The sequence below is a fragment of the Podarcis pityusensis genome (genome assembly GCF_964106645.2).
Source record: "Podarcis pityusensis genome assembly, chromosome: 4".
NCBI lineage: Eukaryota > Metazoa > Chordata > Lepidosauria > Squamata > Lacertidae > Podarcis > Podarcis pityusensis.
The window spans coordinates 1,724,278-1,741,397 of NC_138027.1; the positions used below are offsets into that span (position 1 = coordinate 1,724,278).

General features: G+C 51.1%; 1 long non-coding RNA gene across 2 annotated transcripts; it reads left to right on the top strand.

Moving 5' to 3' along the window:
- The first annotated feature begins 4,936 nt into the window (after window positions 1-4,936).
- Window positions 4,937-15,211, top strand: LOC308475432. 2 transcript variants are annotated; one of them, XR_013985186.1, is made up of 4 exons: window positions 4,937-5,126; window positions 13,496-13,948; window positions 14,111-14,286; window positions 14,962-15,211. It is a non-coding gene; the product is annotated as an uncharacterized lncRNA (long non-coding RNA). The 2 variants fall into 2 exon arrangements; XR_013985187.1 differs by lacking the exon at window positions 4,937-5,126 and adding an exon at window positions 7,983-8,142.
- Window positions 15,212-17,120: the final 1,909 nt, after the last annotated feature.

Genomic DNA, 17,120 nt, shown 5'->3' on the forward strand with positions numbered 1-17,120 from the left:
TTCTGCAGCTTGCTCCTGTCTCCGGCTGAGCTCATTTTCCTCCGCAGGGACCCGCGGACTTAGTCCGACGAGCTGGGTGGCAGAGCAGCCTCGCACCCAGATTTTACCGTAACAGGGAGGAATAGAAATGTTTTCAGCAGGCAACTAAAGCTTTGCATGGAAGGCACCCCCTGAATCTCCAGTGGCAGAGAGTTCCACTGGCCTGAGTACATGAAAGATTCAATTTCTCTCTGTTGTCAAACGAGTCTCGCCAACAACCAGCGATGCTCCTGCAGACTGAGTTATGCTCCTTTAATTCCAATGCTCACTTGGCGAAAGTTTATTTTTGCTGTGTCAGAATCGCTGCTGCTTGGGTGATCTGCAGCAGAGTCATTTTCACCTCCTCCTGAGCAACAGGTCGGCCTCTTGCAGCCGGAGCTATCGGGGAGCCAGGCCTGACTCAGCAGGAGGCTGGGCAGATCTGCAAAGTCATCCCTGCATATGGAGCTCATGCAGCAAGCCAGGGGGGGGGGAGAGCCCATGGGTGAAGAGAAGGGGCTGCAGGATCAGGACCCCGAAGCAGGGACCGTGCACCACAGCCTTCCAGAAAGGGATGCCTGAGCAGCTCCTGTTTCAGCCCTGTGAAGAAAGCAAGGGGAGCTCTGAGTGGAGAGAAGAGGCAGGTACCGGTACCACTGAGACACCCCCAGGGAGAAGCGCCCACCTCCTGCTGGTCTTTCCACCCACCGGCTGGGGTGGGGCCCATTCCTACCAGCCCCCATGTGACACTTGACCCTCTAATAAATCCTCCCTCTGCAATGTGACCTGGTTTCCTGTGTCTTTTTCTCTGGGACAGAGGGAGGGGACAAGCCTGGGGGTGGGGGGAAACGTCTCAAGTTAGTTGGGGGGCTAGGAAAGGGGGGGGGTTTCTCTGTCACTTAAGAGGAACCATTGAGCACCAGTGGGGGGGGGTTTCACGGCTCTGTGGCACTTTGTCCCCCCCTGTCGCAGGAAACCCCCCCACCAATCTTTCAGTTTGCACAAACTTGACACACACTCACACACTACATACGCTACGCTTCTGTTATAAATTCATAGAAAATCAACCATACATCGGATTTGCACTGTTCCACTTTTATTTTACTCCATGAAGGAAGGACTACAAAATGGGGAAGGTTTGATACAGGGCAGCCATAATCCCTTCAGCATACCAGCACATCCACAGGAGCCCTGCCCAGTTGCTATGCCAACCCTGATGGTCCTAGACAGAAGACCATCAAGATCACAAAGAACTTGCATATGGGAGTGGATTCAGCACAGACTGGAACAAAGGACGATAATCAGCTCTTCCCTCTGGGGGCAGGAAACTGCAAACTCCCCTCTGTCACCTGGAAAATACTCATGGGGAGGGGGAAAGGGGGAACCAGCCAGGTGACAGGACACTCAGGTTACCACCACAACTCCTCCCTCAACCCCTCCTTTCTGTGATGTATGTATGATGTTTCTGAGGGTGGTCTTGATCTACAGGGTGGCAATTTCAAAAGTCTTTATAAGGTCTTGCACACCATTTTTCTGGGTCCCTCCCCTCTCCTGCAAGTGAGGGGAGCACCCTGTTGCAACAGATCAATAAAGGCCAAGCCTACAGGCTGCTGTTTTGCTCCAAGTTATCCTGGTTGGTGACTTTGTTTTTGTCCAAGGGGGCCCTCGGATTTTTCCGTTAACACCCCCCAAAGCTGCAGTGCTTTTGGGAGCCAGGGACCCCCACTGTTTCCCCAAATCCTTCATCCTCAAAGCTCCTGGCAGACTGACCCCCCCGATGCCCCAATTGCCCCCCCGTCTCGTTGGTCATCTCCCCACCCAGTTCTGGTCTGTTGCCCTCTCTGATCTTCCTGCTCTGGAGAAATTGGGGATGAGAGACTCAGAGGGAGATGTGGACCCTTCCCCTGCTCTGGATTCCATCCCTCTGAATAAGGGGCGGGGGTACCAACATGGGCCACCCAGGGAGACCCCCAAGGGCCACTCCCCCCCCCGCAATGCCCCTCCCTGCCTCTTTCCAGATGGGTGTCGCGGACGGAGCTGCTTCTTAATCGGCAGGGAGAGGGTGGAATGCATTTCGTTTTATCCATTTATTTGTTTATTAAATTTGGGGGTTCACAGGATGAAATTACAATATAAAAACACAAACCACATAAACAAAACAAAAACAACCCAATAAACACCCCCACCAACATATTTCACACCCATAAACTCACCTTCATTGAAACATCCACGACTCCCTGGTCCTTAATGGGGTAACTGTACCCCTGAAGGACCAGGTGCGCCGCCTGGGAGTCATTTTGGACTCACAGCTGTCCATGGAGGCACAGGTCATTTCTGTGTCCGGGGCAGCTGTCTCCCAGCTCCATCTGGGACGCAGGATGAGACCCCACCCGTCCCCAGCTTGTCTCGCCAGAGTGGTGCATGCTCTGGTTATCTCCCGCTTGGACTACTGCAATGCCCCCCATGTGGGGCTACCTTTGAAGGTGATAGGGAAACTGCAACTAATCCAGAATGCGGCAGCTAGACTGGTGACTGGCAGTGGCTGTTAAGATCGCTGAGCACAATTCAAAGTTTTGGTGTTGACCTTGAAAGCCCTAAAAGGCCTCAGCCCTGTATACCCACAGGAGCGTCTCCACCCCCATTGTTTAGCCCAGACCCTGAGGTCCAGATGCTGGGGCCCATATTTTGAACGCAGCTCTTGCTCAGGGATGGGGAACCTGAGGTCTTCCGGATGTGGTCTGACTCTGCTTCCCATTGGCAGGCAGTGGGCTCCCAATCCCTGCCCTTGTTGAACCTCCCTGTCTTCCTACCCCTGCCGCTTCCAACTCTCCCTCTGCTGTTCTCTCCCCACGCTGTCAAACCTGAATGTGAGCTCCCTGGGGCAGAGTCCTGTCCTACATTCCAAGGACCCTCAATTGATACATGGTGAAGTAATAATCATCATCTGAAAGTGCAATTAATTATCCTCAATGGACTCAATTATCCTCAAGTGATTGCAACTCTGTTTGCAATGCTTTCTTGGGCCCTGGCACAGATCAGGGCATGTGGCCAGGATTGCCCAGGGCCACCCCTGTCATTGGGAGTGAGGTGGCTGCTTCAGGGGCAGATGCTGGGCTGGAGGACACAGTGGTGAGGCATCGTAGGACAAACACAGCCTGCCACCCCCAAGCTGGCTTGCTGCCTTCAGGTGCAGGAGAGAACATTGTCCCATCTCCAGCACTGAAGAAAGAGATTGAGCTTCCAGCTGAATCACGGGAGCTGCAGTTTGTTAATTATTGTGGCTCTTTGAGGGGGTAAACTACACTTCCCAGAAGTCTTTGGGGGAAATAATGTGCTTTCACTGTACGTTGAGTACAGAGCCTGAGAAGATTTGGGTTTCCCCATCCTTGCTGAGGGTGGGGACAAAACCCATCACCCTCATGCCCTGGCTGACCACCATCAGTGACAGAGCACTGGGCTAAATGGATCTTGGTCCAATCTGACAGGGCAGTTTCAAATTTCCCAGGAACTCGCCCTAAAGCCCTGCCAGAGGTATCTATTTCTCTGTGATGCGAGTTAACTGTGAGTAAAAAGGTAAAGGTAAAGTGACCCCTGACCATTAGGTCCAGTCGTGGATGACTCTGGGGTTGTGGCGCTCATCTTACTTTATTGGCCGAGGCAGCTGACATACAGCTTCCGGGTCTTGTGGCCAGCATGACTAAGCCACTTCTGGTGAACCAGAGCTGCGCACGGAAACACTGTTTACCTTCCCGCCGGAGCGGTACCTATTTATCTACTTGCACTTTGACATGATTTTGAACTGCTGGGTTGGCAGGAGCAGGGACCGAGCAATGGCAGTTCACCCCGTCGCTGGGATTTGAACCGCCGACCTCCTGATCCGCAAGTCCTAGGCTCTGTGGTTTGACCCACAGCACCACCCGTATCCCAGTACCTGTGAGTAAGACCCATCAAATTCAAGAAGACACCCCTCTAGCTAGACACGCAGACAACTGCACTGTTACTTGTTGCCCTTAAATCCCATTTGTATTGGCCATGATTAACTTGATCTTGATGAGTTCTAAGCTCAACAAACTTAGTTTGGATTCCACTGTATGTTCTTATCTGTCAAATGGGAATAATAGGGACTTCCTTTGAAGGACTGTGCTAGATTATTCATTGCTAACCATCAGGCAGCATTTCTGGGCTTCTCAGAGGTGCCTAATCCATTGCCCCGTTATGCTCCTGATGAGCTTTGCAAGTTGCAGCGCCATTAAGAAAGGCCATGCTAGTCCGCCATGACAAGTGCTGCTAGAGAAAGCAGCGATGGAAGGGGGTGTCCTTTGCGGAGGATTCACCCAGCACACGCTTGAGCTCATGGGGAAAGAACACATGCCCCCCCCCCAGACAGTGGCTGAATTCATACCCCACAACCCAAAGGACAGGCTGTCCCCCAGACGGCACCCAGCGGACAACTGAGCAGATCTCCCACTGAAGATTCATCCTTCCTACCAACCTTGGGGCGTGTAGTCGTGTAAAAGTGTCAGCGGTATCTTAACAGAAATATAAACTCAAGAAACCTACGGCACCCAAAGTTATTTAGTGCAAGGAGCAGAAGTGATTTGCAGGTGATTAAATTTCTGGTGTTGATGCACCATAATTCCTTAGCAAAAGCAAATCAAAACATTAGTGGAGTAACTGGTGCACTGCAAAGCATAAAAGATCCTCAACGTTGATATGAAAAGCACTTGAGTTGGGTTTCTATGTCCTGTTGCTGCCTGGTTATTTGACTGACCAGTTCCCAGATGCAGGGCTGGGGAAAGTTCTGAACAAAACCAAACCAGAAACACTTTCCTGTGAGAAAACAGCACCAAAGGTCTTGTGCATGATCAGGGCCTGAAAGCTGCCCGTCAATCAGCTGTCTTCCTCTTTTGGCAGAGGGAATTGCTAGCCTGATGGACGGCCCTCTTATCATCAGAGAAATGCTGGAGGGTATGTGATCCTGGCTGCTGAAGATGGCTGGAAGGTCGTTTGTCCCGTCAGCTGGATGAGCTGATCTGCAGAGCCAAGAGGGCTCTCTGGGCCGTCTATAACTGAGGATCTGGGCTTGAGTTCCCCAACTGAAGCGGAAGGTAAGCCAGAGCAGTTGCTCTTTTGCTCAGCCTGTTAGATAAATCAACAGTGGGTCTATGAGCGTTTAGGAAAAGATGCTGCGATTACTGAGACCCAGCATAGGTTTCCCCAAAATAAGTCAGCCAGACCAATCTGATTGATTTTTTCTCTTTTCTAGACAGAGGTACAAACTTGGTGGATCAGTGGAATGCTGTGGACATAGTGTATCTTGAATTCAGTGAGGCTTTTGACAAAATCCCCCATGATATTCTAGCGAGAAAGCTGTTGAAATGGAGGTTGAACAAGGTAACTATTTGGTGGATTGGTAGCTGGTTGACAGACCAAACGCAAAGAGGACTCCTTAATGGTTCCTCATCAACCTGGGGAGAAGTGATAAGTCGTGTGCGCAGTGTGCTGTCCTGGGTCTGTTGTTGTTTGACGTCTTTATAAAGGACCTGGATGAAGGAATTGAGGGGATGCTCATCCAATTTCCAGATGACACCAAACTGGGAATGGTAGCTAATGCCGCAGAAAACACAATCGGGATTCAAAATGACCTTAACAGACATCCAAAAACTCTTTCAGATCATAATCCAATTTTGTGTGAAATTATAGGAATAGACTTTTCGTTGGAGACTGAATGATAATTTATTAGACGATCAAGAAATATATGAAAAAGCACAATAAACTTTAAAAGACTATTTTATGCATAATTGGAATGGAGAAATAAAAATCAGTGTAATGTGGGGGAGACCTGGCTTACTAGCAGTACATGTGAAAAGGATCTAGGGGTCTTGGTGGACCACAAGCTCAACATGAGTCCACAGTGTGATGCAGCAGCAAAAAAAGGGAATGCTATTCTAGTCTGCTTCCACAGAAGTCTAGTGTCCAGATCCAGGGAAGTCACAGTCCTGCTCTCTTCTGCCTTGGTCTGACCACACCTGGAACACTGTGTCCACTTCTGGCCACCACAGTTTAAGAAGGATGTGGACAAGCTGGAAGGTGTGCAGAGGAGGGAGACCAGGGTGATCAAGGGTCTGGAAGGCAAGCCGTATGAGGAGCGGTTGAAGGAGCTGGGTATGTTAAGCCTGGAGAAGAGGAGACGGAGAGGAGATATGAGAGCCATCTTCAAATATCTCAAGGGTTGTCCCATGGAGGAGGGAGCGTGCTTGTTTGCTCCTGCTCTGGAGGGCAGGACTCGAACCAAAGGCTTCAAGATGCAAGAAAGGAGATTCCGGCTGATCATTTGGAAACACTCTCTGACAGTAAGAACAGTTCAGCAGTGCAACAGACTCCCACAAGCAGAGGTGGACTCTCCTTCCTTGGAGGTTTTTAAACAGAGTTTGGATAGCCAACTGCCAGGGATGCTTCAGCTGAGATTCCTGCGTTGCAGGGGGCTGGACTAGATGACCCCTGGAGTCCTTACAGGTCTACGATTAAGTTTCTGGATCTCTTGGCTCTTGCAAACCCAACCTGCTCTGCTAGTAACTCGGCACGTGGGACTCAGTCCAAGGACGGCTGTCGTAACTTGTGTGTTGCGCAAACGCTGTGGGCTGCATGGCGTTGGCACCAGGCTGGGGAGTGGGCTGAAACAGTCGATTGGGCAGCGGTGCCTCTTAAAGGATGCCACGTGGCTGTTGCATCAAAGTGCCGGCTGCCCTGATATACCTCTCCATCTGGTGAAGATAGGGACATCCTATTCCATAAGAGAATATAAATCATGCCCTACCCATCTGACTGGGTTGCCGCAGCCACTCTTAGCGGCTTCCAACATATACAAGAACACAATAAAACATTCGAAAACTTCCCTTTCCAGGGCTGCCTTCAGATGTCTTCTAAAGGTCGTATAGTTACTTATTTCCTTGGCTCGGGGGTTGCATAACTCCATACCCTCCACCATTTCCCTGGTGAAAACAGGGATATCCTAAGGGAAAGTGGGACATTCCGGGATCAAATCAGAAACTGGGAAAGAGGGACGCTTGGAGGGCCTGCCTTGAATGTCATGCTTAGAACTAGGAGTAGTCTCTCGTTTATCAATCCTCGTTGTGTCCTAGTAATCTGCGAAGGAGTTTGGGATATGGGTCTTCTTGTCCCAATTAATCCCCACAAAGACCCTGGGAGGTGTGCAGGCCAAAAAAGAGGCGAGCTTTTTGGCGGGGTTCGAGCGCAAGTCTCCTTGCCCCTTTATCCTGCACCCGACGACAGCTGCCTCTCCTTCAACACTCCCCAAGTCCATGGCACATATTGGGCTGCTTCTGTTTTCAATGTGCATTTCGTGTTTTTACGTTGTGCTTTTATCCTGTAAACCGCCTGAGACCTGCGGGTATAGGGTGGCCTAACAATTTGGATGATGATGATGATGATGATGCAGTCCTATCATGGCGCCTTGTGGCTGCCTCTCCTCTCCACTCAGAGCTCCCCTTGCTTTCTTCACAGGGCTGGAACAGGAGCTGCTCAGGCATCCCTTTCTGGAAGGCTGTGGTGCACGGTCCCTGATTCAGGGTCCTGGTCCTGCAGCCCCTTCTCTTCACCACCCATGGACTCTCCCCCCCCCCCCCCGCTCCTGGCTTGCTGCATGAGCTCCATATGCAGGGATGATTTTGCAGATCTGCCCAGCCTCCTGCTGAGTCAGGCCTGGCTCCCCCTGATAGCTCCGGCTGCAAGAGGCCGACCTGTTGCTCAGGAGGAGGTGAAAATGACTCTGCTGCAGATCACCCAAGCAGCAGCGATTCTGACACAGCAAAAATAAACTTTCGCCAAGTGAGCTTTGGAATTAAAGGAGCATAACTCAGTCTGCAGGAGCATCGCTGGTTGTTGGCGAAACTCGTTTGACAACAGAGAGAAACTGAACCTTTCATGTCCTCAGGTCAGTGGAACTCTCTGCCACTGGAGATTCAGTGGGCACCTTCCATGCAAAGCTGTAGTTGCCTCCTGAAAACATTTCTATTCCTCCCAGACTGTGCAGGCAATTAAGAACGCATCGTTTTGCAAATGGTTAATTGATGTCTGTTGTTCACTTTTTCAAAGGTTAAACAGGTATTATGTCTTTACTGATGTAAATCTCCTGGATATAGTTTTGTATGACACAGTGGTGTACAAATATTTTTATAAATAAATATGAAATGTTTTTCTAAATAAATATGAAATGTTTTTCTAAATAAATATGAAATGTTTTTATAAATACACATGAATGAAGGAAATAAAAAAATGAGGAGAGCTGGGCTCCCGTTGCTCCCACTGGCCAACCAGATGTCCAACGGAAGCCCCCCAGCCCCCCTCCCCTTCCCGTGCTTTGCTCTCCCCTCCCCCAGTCACAGGCACTCAGTGGCTCAGACCATATCCCCTCAACTGTGCCAGAACAAACGGGACATCTCATATTTCCCTGCCTGAGCATGGCAGTCATTTGGGGCCCCCTGCTCTCAGGTGATGTCGGAATGCAATCTCCCCTCAAAAAAGCACATAGGGGAGCCAGGGACCTTGTGTGGGTCAGGTGATTCATGCAGGAGTGCGGCCCCAGAAGATGGGGTCCCACTTTCCCCCCATGTGGCATTTGACTGTGTGCCATGGGCTGGCTTAAAGGAGCCTGGTAGCCACTGTGCCCAAGGTCCACGGAAAGGTTTTCTTCTGCTCCTGTGAATGTAATATCTTATTCTGAAATATTGTTTTGAGTTTGGGGTGGGTGGCTTAGCCAGTAGGATGCTGAAGCGAGTCCCTTCTCATTCCTGGACCCAGCGAGGGTTGAAATCCTTTGCTGAAGGAGCCAGGCACCTTTCTGGGCCAGCGAATGGCCTGAGGGTGCAAGGAAGGCGCTTGCTCTGCGCCCGAGGACACCTGGCTGGCAGTCAGAAGGACAAAAGCCACAGGGGGAGCGGCTGCTTCCAAGCCTGGGACTGGGGGAGAACCTCGCCTCTGCTTCGTCTGGGAGAAAGGGATTTCCATCCCGGCTCACAAACCCCAAAAAGACAGGCAGTGGGCTCCCAATCCCTGCCTTTGTTTAACCTCCCTATCTTCCTACCCCTGCCGCTTCCAACTCTCCCTCTGCTGTTCTCTCCCCACGCTGTCAAACCTGAATGTGAGCTCCCTGGGACAGAGTCCTGTCCGACATTCCAAGGGCCCTCAATTGATAAATGGTGAAATAATAATAATAATAATCTGAAAGTGCACTTAATTATCCTCAATGGGCTCAATTATCCTCAAGCGATTGCAACTCTGTTTGCAATGCTTTCTTGGGCCCTGGTACAGATCAGGGCATGTGGCCAGGATTGCCCAGGGCCACCCCTGTCATTGGGAGTGAGGTGGCTGCTTCAGGGGCAGATGCTGGGCTGGAGGACACAGTGGTGAGGCATCGTAGGACAAACACAGCCTGCCACCCCCAAGCTGGCTTGCTGCTTTCAGGTGCAGGAGAGAACATTGTCCCATCTCCAGCACTGAAGAAAGAGATTGAGCTTCCAGCTGAATCACGGGAGCTGCAGTTTGTTAATTATTGTGGCTCTTTGAGGGGGTAAACTACACTTCCCAGAAGTCTTTGGGGGAAATCATGTGCTTTCACTGTACGTTGAGTACAGAGCCTGAGAAGATTTGGGTTTCCCCATCCTTGCTGAGGGTGGGGACAAAACCCATCACCCTCATGCCCTGGCTGACCACCATCAGTGACAGAGCACTGGGCTAAATGGAGCTTGGTCCAATCGGACAGGGCAGTTTCAAATTTCCCAGGAACTCGCCCTAAAGCCCTGCCAGAGGTATCTATTTCTCTGTGATGCGAGTTACCTGTGAGTAAAAAGGTAAAGGTAAAGTGACCCCTGACCATTAGGTCCAGTCGTGGATGACTCTGGGGCTGTGGCGCTCATCTCGCTTTACTGGCCGAGGGAGCCGGCGCACAGCTTCCGGGTCATGTGGCCAGCAGGACTAAGCTGCTTCTGGCGAACCAGAGCAGCACACGGAAACACTGTTTACCTTCCCGGCGGAGCAGTACCTATTTACCTACTTGCACTTTGACGTGTTTTCGAACTGCTAGGTGGGCAGGAGCAGGGACCAAGCAACAGGAGCTCACCCCGCCACGGGGATTTGAACCGCCGACCTCCTGATCTGCAAGTCCTAGGCTCTGTGGTTTGACCCACAGCACCTCCGTATCCCAGTACCTGTGAGTAAGACCCATCAAATTCAAGAAGACACCCCTCTAGCTAGACACGCAGACAACTGCACTGTTACTTGTTGCCCTTAAATCCCATTTGTATTGGCCATGATTAACTTGATCTTGATGAGTTCTAAGCTCAACAAACTTAGTTTGGATTCCATTGTATGTTCTTATCTGTCAAATGGGAATAATAGGGACTTCCTTTGAAGGGTAGCTGTGAAGTGATGCCAGGGGGATACTATTAGAATGGGAGACGAAAGATGAAGAGGTAATATCACTTATGATTAAATGGGCACAAGATGTAGGTCACAACATTATGATGGAAGATTGGGTTAAATTATGGAAAACTGACTTAAAATTTATAGATTGTTCCCTATTGAAGGAGAATTACATGAAGATGATGTACAGATGGTACACGACAGCAGTGCAGTTAGGGAAAATGTACAAAACTAGTTCAAATATATGTTGGAAGTGTAAGGAAAAGGAGGCGACATTTTATCATATGTGGTGGGATAGTAATGTAATTTCAAAAAAATTGGGAAATGATATACAACGAATTGAAGAAAATGTTCCATTTAACATTTTAAAAAACCTGTTAAAAAATCTGAAGCATTTTTGTTAGGGATTGTAGGGAAAGATATGCCAAAAAAGCTGAAAAACATCTTCATGTATGTGACAACAGCAGGAAGAGTTCTAATCGCACAAGGATGGAAGACTGAAGAAACCCCAACTAAAGAATCATGGCAAGAAAAATTGATGGACTATGCAGAACTGGCAAAACTGACATATAAGCTACGGGACAAGGATAACTGTGACTTTAAAGATGAATGGAAACCCAAAGTATGTGAAGACGCAACAAAGCAAAATGGACTCCTTGGCTGGCTTTGAATAAACATTCACAAACTTTTTGGGCAACAATTTTTTACTTTTTGAATGTTGTCTAGATTTCTACAACTGATTTAGGGTATTTTTGCACTGCTGAATCAGTACATAACAGCCTTCAAATCACTTCTGCTCCTTGCACTGAATAAACTCAGGTGCCGTAGGTTTCTTGAGTTTATATTTCTGTTAAGAGACCGCTGACACTTTTACACGACTACACGCCCCAAGGTTGGTAGGAAGGATGAATCTTCAGTGGGAGATCTGCTCAGTTGTCCGCTGGGTGCCATCTGGGGGACAGCCTGTCCTTTGGGTTGTGGGGAATGAATTCAGCCACGGTCTGGGGGGGGCATGTCTTCTTTACCCCATGAGCTCAAGCGTGTGCTGGGTGAATCCTTTAGACACCCCCTTCCATCGCTGCTTTCTCTAGCAGCACTTGTCATGGCGGACTAGCATGGCCTTTCTTAATGGCGCTGCAACTTGCAAAGCTCATCAGGAGCATAACGGGGCAATGGATTAGGCACCTCTGAGAAGCCCAGAAATGCTGCCTGATGGTTAGCAATGAATAATCTAGCACAGTCCTTCAAAGGAAGTCCCTATTATTCCCATTTGACAGATAAGAACATACAATGGAATCCAAACTAAGTTTGTTGAGCTTAGAACTCATCAAGATCAAGTTAATCATGGCCAATACAAATGGGATTTAAGGGCAACAAGTAACAGCGCAGTTGTCGGCGTGTCTAGCTAGAGGGGTGTCTTCTTGAATTTGATGGGTCTTACTCACAGGTACAGGGATACGGGTGGCGCTGTGGGTCAAACCACAGAGCCTAGGACTTGCGGATCAGGAGGTCGGCGGTTCAAATCCCCGCGACGGGGTGAACTGCCATTGCTCGGTCCCTGCTCCTGCCAACCCAGCAGTTCAAAATCATGTCAAAGTGCAAGTAGATAAATAGGTACCGCTCCGGTGGGAAGGTAAACAGTGTTTCCGTGCGCAGCTCTGGTTCACCAGAAGTGGCTTAGTCATGCTGGCCACATGACACGGAAGCTGTATATGTCAGCTGCCTCGGCCAATAAAGCGAGATGAGCTCCGCAACCCCAGAGTCATCCACGACTGGACCTAATGGTCAGGGGTCACTTTACCTTTACCTTTTTACTCACAGGTAACTCGCATCACAGAGAAATAGATACCTCTGGCAGGGCTTTAGGGCGAGTTCCTGGGAAATTTGAAACTGCCCTGTCCGATTGGACCAAGCTCCATTTAGCCCAGTGCTCTGTCACTGATGGTGGTCAGCCAGGGCATGAGGGTGATGGGTTTTGTCCCCCCCCTCAGCAAGGATGGGGAAACCCAAATCTTCTCAGGCTCTGTACTCAACGTACAGTGAAAGCACATGATTTCCCCCAAAGACTTCTGGGAAGTGTAGTTTACCCCCTCAAAGAGCCACAATAATTAACAAACTGCAGCTCCCGTGATTCAGCTGGAAGCTCAATCTCTTTCTTCAGTGCTGGAGATGGGACAATGTTCTCTCCTGCACCTGAAAGCAGCAAGCCAGCTTGGGGGTGGCAGGCTGTGTTTGTCCTACGATGCCTCACCACTGTGTCCTCCAGCCCAGCATCTGCCCCTGAAGCAGCCACCTCACTCCCAATGACAGGGGTGGCCCTGGGCAATCCTGGCCACATGCCCTGATCGGTACCAGGGCCCAAGAAAGCATTGCAAACAGAGTTGCAATCGCTTGAGGATAATTGAGCCCATTGAGGATAATTAAGTGCACTTACAGATGATGATTATTACTTCACCATGTATCAATTGAGGGTCCTTGGAATGTAGGACAGGACTCTGCCCCAGGGAGCTCACATTCAGGTTTGACAGCGTGGGGAGAGAACAGCAGAGGGAGAGTTGGAAGCGGCAGGGGTAGGAAAACAGGGAGGTTCAACAAGGGCAGGGATTGAGAGCCTATGGACTGTCAGCTGGCAGTGGGGATGGGAAGCAGAGTCAGACCACATTCGGAAGACCTCTGGTTCCCCATCCCTGAACAAAAGCTTTGTTCGAAATATGGGCTTTGAAGCAGAACAGGTGTACAAAAGGGGGAAGGAGCAAAGACAGAATTGAGGACTTCTAATGAGACCCAAAGTCATACAACCAGAAAAGTTGAGGTCACAAGCAGGCGTTTCTCAGGAGAAAGATGATTCTGTGCCCCTTGAAATGTCCCCTGAATCAGTCAAGGCAAATACACCCATGGGATTCAGAAGCATCGCTGCCTCTGATGGTGGAGGGAGAGCAGAGCCGGCCGGACTAGGAGCCATTAGAGCTTCTCCTCCATGAATGTGTCTAGTCCGTCTTTCAGGCCACCCAGGTTGACATCTGATGTCTTTCCACAGGGAGGGAGCCACTGCTAAGAAGGCCCTTTGCCTGGTACCCTGTAGCTGAATCACCGGAGGAGGAGGACCTCAGTGTCCAGGCCAAGCGATGGGGGTGGAGACGCTCCTTTGGGGCTGCCTTCAGATGTCTTCCAAAGCCTTTATATTTGCTTGTCTCCTTGGCACAGGGGTGGCATTACTCCATACCCTCCAGGATTTCTCAGAGGAAAATAGGCATGTCTAAAGGAAAATCGCATTCTTTGATCAAATCAGAAACCAGGACAGCTTCTGTAAATCCTGGAGGAGGAGCTTTGGCACAGGGTATAAAAGGTTTCAGCCCTGGAAGAAGCTCCAGCTCAGCCCAGAAGGTTTTCTCCAGCAGCTGAGAGAAGCTCCCAGCCCACAGCCAGCCATCATGGAAACCGTCATGATGACAGTCGACGTGGCCCCCTCGGGTGGGGATACCCTTGAAAGGTAAGGCCAGGCGCTTGTTGCCTCTCTAGGCAGGTTGGGCAGAAACTCCTCTTTCCACCTGGATAATAACCATCCATGCCTCTCTTTTTATCCTTCCTTCCTTCCTTCCTTCCTTCCTTCCTTCCTTCCTCCTTCCTTCCTTCCTTCCTTCCTTCTCTCCAGCTTGTTGATCGTCTTCCCCTGGACCCGGAATTTGATCATTAACTTCTGGGACGTCTCTGACCCTGACCCCTCATTAGGAACCTCTCCAGCCCTCTTTGCACGAGGTCAAGGAGGCTTTTTACGATCTGCGTGAACTGCTCTGCGACAAGCTCCACGTGGACCCCCTCAACGTCAGGGTGAGGCTGCTCCCCCGCCCCAAGGGGCTGCCTGGGGGTGGGCTGGGGGGTGGTTTGTGTGTGTGTGTGTGTGTGTGTGTGTGTGTGTGTGTCACTCCGGGTGGCTTACAGGACATAAAACATGGTAAGACATTAGACATTTCCTGATACAAGGTTGCATTCAGATTTCAGTTGTTCATTTCCTTGACATCTGGTGGGAGGGTGTTCCACGGCACGGGGACCACAACCAAGAAGGCCCTCTGCCTGGTTCCCTGTAACCTCACCTTTCACAGTGAGGGAACCACCAAAAGGGTCGCTTTCAAAGGTAGCCCCACATAGAGTGCATTGCAGTAGTCCAAGCGGGAGATAACCAGAGCATGCACCACTTTGGTGAGACAAGCTGGGGGTGGGGTCTCATCCTGTGGACCAGATGGAGCTGGGAGACAGCTGCCCTGGACACAGAAATGACCTGTGCCTCCATGGAGAGATGTGAGTCCAAAATGACTCCCAGGCTGTGCCCCTGATCCTTCAGGGGCACAGTTACCCCGTTTAGGACCAGGGAGTCCCCCACACCCGCCTGCCTTCTGTCCCCCCAAAACAGTACTTTTGTCTTGTCAGGATTCAGCCTCAATCTGTTGAATCTGCTGTGGGATCTGCCCCCTGGCAGAAGGAGTCACCCCCTCTTTTCTCTTCCAGCTCCTGTCGAAGTCCTCATCACCCACCCCCCACCCCCTTTGGACAGGAATTCACCCCTGCTTGCCACCATGCCTTCCACAAGCTGGTCAGGGTGGTGGCTCATGCACTGGCCTGCCGGTCCCACTGAGACACCCCCCAGGGAGAAGCGGCCGCCTCCTTCTGCTCTCGCCACCCACCAGGTTTGGTGGGGGCCACCCCTTCCAGCCCCCATGTGACGCTTGACCCTCTAATAAATCCTCCCTCTGCAATCCTCCCTGGCTTCCTGTGTCTCCTTCTCTGGGACAGAGGGAGGGGACAGGCCTGGGGGTGGGGGGTTAGTTGGGGGGCGTGGAAAGGGGGGGTCTTCTCTGTAACTCAAGAGGCATCATTAAACATCAGTGGGGGGTTTTGGGTGCTATGGCATTTCCCCCCCCCAAAAGCTGCAGTGCTTTTCAGAGCCAGAGACCCCTGCTGTGTCCCCAAATCCTTTATCCTCAAAATTTCTGGCAAGGTCTCCCCCCCCCCATGCTCCCAGGGCCCCCCCTGGTCTCATTGGTTGTCTCCCCACCCATTTCTTGGTGTTTGACCCTGGTCTGTTGCCCTCTCTGTTCTTCCTACTCTGGAGAAACTGGGGGTGAGAGAGGGTGTTGCGGACCCTTCCCCTGCTCTGGATTCCATCCCTCTGAATAAGGGGCGGGGGTACCAACATGGGCCACCCAGGGAGACCCCCAAGGGCCACTCCCCCCCCGCAATGCCCCTCCCTGCCTCTTTCCAGATGGGTGTCGGGGACGGAGCTGCTTCTTAATCGGCAGGGAGAGGGTGGAATGCATTTCCTTTCATTCATTTATTTGTTTATTAAACTGGGAGGTCCACAGGATGAAATTACGATATAAAAACACAAAACACATTGTTATGTACTGAGTTGAATAGGATCCAAACTGCAGCAGTCTGATTGGTCCTAGAACAATGCAGCAGTATGATTGGTTGGCAGGAACCACCCAATCCTGCTCCAGATAGAAGTGAATCCACAACCTGATTGGCTTACAGTAGAATTCCAGAATTAGCCAATCATGTGCAGCCCATTGTGTAAATAATGTATATAAAGCAGATACTGTGAGGGGACATTATTCATTCCTCCTCACCACTATGAGCTGAATAAAGAGCATGAAATCACTTTGCGACTCTGAGTATATTTCACTGGCGACAAGGATGGGATCCCGCTGAGCTGACTGCCACACACAGCACCGCAGCACCGCCAACTGCCGCACCGCTGCCTCGCACCGTGTATCCAGGCTTCAGCTCCGGGACACAAGGAACTCAGAATGGCAGCCAACAGCAGCTTCTCGCCATTCAACCCAGCATCTGGAGACTGGGAAGCGTACGCCTCCCGTTTCACCTTCCTCCTAGAAGCCAAAGGGGTCACCGACGAAGAAGACGCCAAGAAGAGGGCGATATTCTTCAGCGTCTGCGGAGAGGAGACGTTTGAAATCGCCCGGGCTCTCCTTGCGCCTGAAGACGTCGCTACTGTTCCATACAAAACAATAATGGAACAGCTGAAGGGGCACTTTTCGCCGCAGCCCTCAGTGGTGGCTCGTCGAAATGCCTTCTACGCAAAGCGGCAAGCCCCTGGGGAAACCATAACTGGGTTTGTGACCTCTCTCCGCCAAGCCGCCCGGTTCTGCAACTTCTCAGAGCTGGAGAACATGCTTCGTGACCGCCTCGTCGGTGGCCTGAAGGATGAGAAGCTGCAACGGCGCCTCTACGCTAAGAAGGACCTAACGTTCCAGGTCGCTCTGGAGGAGGCCCTGGCAACAGAAGCTGCCGAGAGGTCGACCCAAGAGGCACGGCCGAGCCTGCCATCCCAACCGAGGGTCCACCATGAAGACCTCACCGACGACTCAGGATCCGACAGGGAGGAGGTGCACCGAGTACAGCAGCGCACTCAAGCAGCGCACAGACCACAGCTGCCTCGACGAGAAGGAGGGAACTGCGCAAGCTGCGGGGAGAGTCACGAGAGGAGGACCTGCCGTTTCCGCAACGCAGAGTGCAGGCAGTGCAGAAAATCGGGACACATCGCCCGGGTGTGTCGGGCTCGGCCCACCCGACACCAGGCATCAGATGACCAATCCAAGAGCCCCAGGTCCCGGGGCCCAACGCACCAAGGCAACTCGACGGAGCTC